This window comes from Suricata suricatta, chromosome 2 (genome assembly GCF_006229205.1).
Source record: "Suricata suricatta isolate VVHF042 chromosome 2, meerkat_22Aug2017_6uvM2_HiC, whole genome shotgun sequence".
NCBI lineage: Eukaryota > Metazoa > Chordata > Mammalia > Carnivora > Herpestidae > Suricata > Suricata suricatta.
In genome coordinates, this window is record NC_043701.1 from 6,401,474 (window position 1) to 6,406,664 (window position 5,191).

The following is a 5,191-nucleotide window of genomic DNA, read 5'->3' on the forward strand; positions in this document are numbered from 1 at the left end:
GAAGTTGACTCCGTGGAGGGAAACCATAATGCTTCCGGTCACTTTGCTTCAGAACAGAGTCCTGGGTTGTCCCCTTCGACTTTATGTAACGTGATGGGAGGTGCATGAGGCCATGAGGCCGGGTCTGGGAGAAAAACAATATTCAAGAAAAGCGGGTGCCGGGGGTTCTCTCCTTGCTTGGTGTCTCTGCTGTCCCTGGTCGGGGAGGGGAGGCCGCCCACGCCCGTATTCCCATCAGCCAGAGTCAACACTTGTGAATGTTGTATCTCGTGTTCAGTCCTTTTCATTTTGATCTTTGTCTTTTTAAGAAAATGAAAACGTACAATAAACGTAAACGTGCCACGAGGGCCTGGGAGTGGGACGTGGAGCAAGTGAGCGTGGGTCTCATCTGGGCCTTTCCAGACGAAGGGGCGCCCTCCTCCCCTGCGGCCCGCCCCACCCCCACTGGACTCGTCCCCAGTCCTTGGGAATCAGGCTGGGTCGCTTCTGGGGTGTGCAGGGCTCACCGTACCGCCGCCCCACTGCCACCATTGGACACCCCCACATGTCATTCGCCACCCGCTCTGTGCACAAATCCCGAGTATCCTGCCAAAGCCCCCATTTAGTGGCTCACTCCGGGGGCGACTTCTGAAGGTCTGGCTCGGGTGCTCATGGGGAGAATAGGCTGGGAGGCTGGGTTGTAGAGTTGAGTATCCGCATCCAGAAGGGGCGAGCGCCCATCAGTAGTTAGGGAGACCAGGCAGCACGGTGGGCCGGAGGCCCCATCACTGCTCTGAAGCGTCCTGCTTCGGCCAGAGCACTGTGGTCCCTGCTCACGGGAGCGTCCTTTTGCTGCTGTAACAAATGACCACAAACTTTGTGGCTTAAACCGACACAGATGTATTTTATGCCTCTGGAGGTCAGAAGTCCAACGTGAGCCTTACGGAGCTCGAATCAAGGTGTCAGGAGAGCTGCGATCCTTCTAGAGTCAGGAGCATCCCTTGCCTCGCCTTTTCCAACTTCCAGAGAGAGGCCCCCTGCCTTTCTTGGTTCACAGCCCCTCCCTTCGTCTTCAGTGGGAGTCACTCCAACCTCTGCTTCTATCTCTCATTTTTTTCTGACTTTGACTCTCTTGCCTCCCTCTCAGTATCATTTTTTTAAAAAGGCTCGAACCCACAAATCCACAATCCAAACCATGAGAAGATCATGACCTGAGGCAAAACCAAGAGGTGACAGTTGCAGGCAGCTCCAACGGACCACCCAGGTGCCCCTCCCTCCCAGAATCTTGCAATTCCATCGGGCCCACCCAGCTAATCCAGAATAATCACATCACCAGAAGGTCCTAATTTAATCACTCCTGTAAAATCCCTTCTGCCAGTAAGGTAACATTCACAGGTTCTCGGGATTAAGATGTGCACTTCTTGGCGAAGGGAGCATTTTTGGCTTTACCGCACTTTCCCGATCGCAGGGCAATGCTCCTCTCCTACCTGAGGCCAGGCCACATCCTCCGCGGAAGCTCCCAAGTTCTGGCACCAAAATAACGTGCTTAAGTGAGAACACTTGAGGTTCGCCGTGCCGGGCCACTCCTTCATCTCCGCCACCCACTGTTGCCTACAGAAAGGTGCCCGTCTGCTGCCTGCCTCCTCTCGACAGCTTTCTTCACCTTCATCTTTCTGCAACTTTGTTCTATTCCTGATGCGTCCAAAGATGGCGCCCAGCCCTTCCGACTTTCCATTGTTAAGTAGCCGAGCTCCGTCTTTGTCATGTTCCCAGGCAGCCTTCAGATAAGAAGGCTCAACTGTGCCTTAACCGTTCCAACAGCATCAAGATCTTTGAAGATGGTGCTGGGCCCTTTGGCTATTCTGCGTCTCCATTCTTGGGAAGATAACCCATCCTCTGAGGCTCCTGCTACCTTCTCTCATGTATCAGACTTTATTCCACCTCAGTTGAAGGATTGCCAGAGTCCTGGGCCTCCAGGGTGTAAGTCCTGCCCCATCCTGACCCCTCCATCCCTCTGACCCACGGTGGCCCTCCTAACTGGGCAGTCAGCGCCCACTCGCTCCCTGGCTTCTTACGACTCGCATCACCCATGGCTGAGAATCCAAATTGCAGCCTGGCCTGGCTGACCCCTCCAGAGGCGGCCCCTCCCTGTCTTCATCTCCTGTAATGGCGCTTGCATCTCACTCTGCAGGTGACCTGAACTGCCTGTCCTCCCTGAGCACCACTCCACATGCAGTATCCTCTGCTCCTTGCCCCTCCCCCATCCACCTGCTACACTCCTTACCCCTTGGGTCATGACTCAGCATCACCCAGCTGTCCCCGGTCTCTGCAGGTGGCACTGATGCCTCCCCGTTTCCCACAGGCGCTTGCGCAGACTCCTTCTTTCACCTTCTTAGACTGTCCACTACTTCACATATAACGAGCTGCTGGAAAGGTGTATAAAGGCGTGCGCATAAAGATAAGGCAGCGCACTTACAAACCACAAAGACGGCTTTCTTCCCCTACAGCTATAATCAAGTTCCTGGTTTGACATAATTGTCAAGTTCTTTTTAACCCCGAGTAGTGTACAACTTACACATGATTATTTTAAAATGTTAAACGCACAATTTAGACATGAAATATATACACTTAAATAACTGGACAAACAGTATTTTTAAAATTGGGCAAAAAAGTAATAAATGCAAATATTATGGGTTGTATTATCTGATATAAAGGGGCACCTGGGTGGCTCAGTCGGTTAGGCGTCCAACTTTTGATTACAGCTCAGGTTCATGATCTCAGGGTTCATGAGTTCAAGTCCCACATTGGACTCTGCACTGACATCACGGAGCCTACTTGGGTTTCTCTCTTTCTACCCCTCCCCTGCTCATGCTTGCTCTCTTGCAAAATAAATAAACATTTTTTAAAAACCTGCCATAAACATCTGGGAAGTTCCAGATGGGATATAATAAATGTAATTTTAAATACAGAGCTGTGAAAGGAATCCAGGGAAATCCTAGTGTACAAGAAACGAAGACAAAACAACGCCCATATTGTAGGTGTAGCCGCTGCACCGAACAGTGGGGGCAAGGAGGAGGGTACACAGGCCTTGGGCCCAGGAAGGTCAGAGTTGGAACTGACCCCTCCTCCAGAGAAAGTCCCTTCAAGGCCTCATCCTCAGAAAATGCATGGCTTAGAAAGAATGCAACCCAGGGGCGCCTGGGTGGCTCAGTCGGTTAGGTGTCCGACTTCGGTTCAGGTCATGATCTCACAGTCTGTGGGTTCGAGCCCCGCATCAGGTTCTGTGCTGAGCGCTCAGAGCCTGGAGCCTGCTTCAGATTCTGAGTCTCCCTCTCTCTCTGCCCCTCCCTCACTAGTGCTCTGTCTCTCTCAGTCTCAAAAATAAACTACATATTTTAAAAAAAATTCTTTAAGAAGAATTAAAAATGCAACCCAGCCCTGAAAGATGATATGTCAGTTGAGTCCTTGGGCAGCAGATGTGGAGACATAGTATGAAGTGCGGGGGGTTTAGTGGGGAGTGATGGCTGTCAAAGGTAAAGGTGGGAGGAAGCAGGATTTTGCAGGCAAAGAAGCCTCAGACCAGGACACAGACCCAACCTCCTTGACAGGAAAGAGCAGAGCAAGCAGGTTTGGGCAGCAGGAACGAAACGGACTGCGGCTCGGACAGAGTTTCGGCAGCCGACCAGAGGCCTCTAGAGCAAAGAGCGCCGGTAGAGGCGGCTGCGTTGAGCACAAACGCCCCATCTGCTCACTCATTGGCCGGGGCTGCCCGGGGACGGCGTGGCCGTAGCGGGAAAGCCGGGGCATTTCCAGCCGTCAGCTAACCGCACTCCTTGCACTGAATGGTAAACTCTTAAAGACCGAGCGGCACAGCTGCATGGCTGGCGCAGGCGACACAAGGCTCACGTCTCAGGCTGGGCTCCGGGAGGTGGGAGTGGATGGGGCGATTCCTTCCTTGAGGATCCGAATGTACAGCTACTACCTCGTGGAGGTTGGGATTCAAGTTTACATGACCCACACGGCTGGTCAACTGACACAAAAGCTGGACCTGGGCCGATGCTGGCGCTTGACGTTTCTGGCTGAAGGAAACCCCGAAGGCGGAGGAAGGTCCTCACAATCCAGACCGCAAGCCTGGCTCAATATCAGCTCACAATCACAAACTGCAAGCCCACAAGGAAATAGTCCACCGTGGGTGACAGTGTAACAAGCAGCAGGATCAAAGTCCAAGAACCTGAATTCACGTCAAGATCATCCAAAACGGTCGCCTGGATGGCTCAGTCCGTTAAGCGTCATATTTCAGCTCAGGTCATGATCTCATGGTTCGTGGGTTCGAGCTCCGCGCCAGGCTCTGTGCTGACAGCTAGCTCAGAGCCTGGAGCCTGCTTCGGATTCTGTGTCTCCTTCTCTCTCTGCCCCTGCCCCACGTGTGCTCTGTCTCCTTCTGTTTCTGAAAAACAAATATTTTTTAAAAAAATTTTTAAAGGTCATCCTAGTTGTCTGAGGGTTGTGGGTTACCATTAAGTTGATAAAAGATCATCCAAAATAGAATGTCTCAGGAATAGGTTTATAAGGCTTAAGACTAACAGAGGACAGAAAGTGGAAGAAGCACCATGTGAAAAGCATGATAAATAGGGAAAAGTGAACCTTAAGAAAATTCAAGATTCTATTAAAAAGAAAGTGACATTTGAAAAACAACAAAATGTCTGGCGATAAAATAGTCACTGAAATTTTAAAAACTCAATGGACCAGTTAAATGGCAGATCTAGATGCGGCTGAAAAGAATTAGTGAAATAAAATATAGATGAGAAGAATACTCAGAATGAAGAACAGAGAGAGAAAATGATGCATGGAAATATATGTTTAAGAGCATAGACTAGAAACACCTACCACACATCTATCTAATCAGATTTTCTCATCTACAAAGAGATAATTAAGAAAATAAGAAGGACTCCTGGGTGGCTCAGTCAGTTGAGCATTGGACTCTTGATTTCAGCTCTGGTCATGATCCCAGGGTCATGGGATTGAGCCCAGCATCAGGCTCTGCACTGAGTATAGGGACTGCTTGGGATTCTCTCCCACCCTCTCTCCCCCTCTCCCTCTCCATCTGCCCCTCTCCCCTACCCACACTCTCTCATGCTCTCTAAAATTAAAAAAAAAAAAAGTAAAAATAAATTAGGAAATAAATATCTTAAAAGAATGACTACCTTTAAGA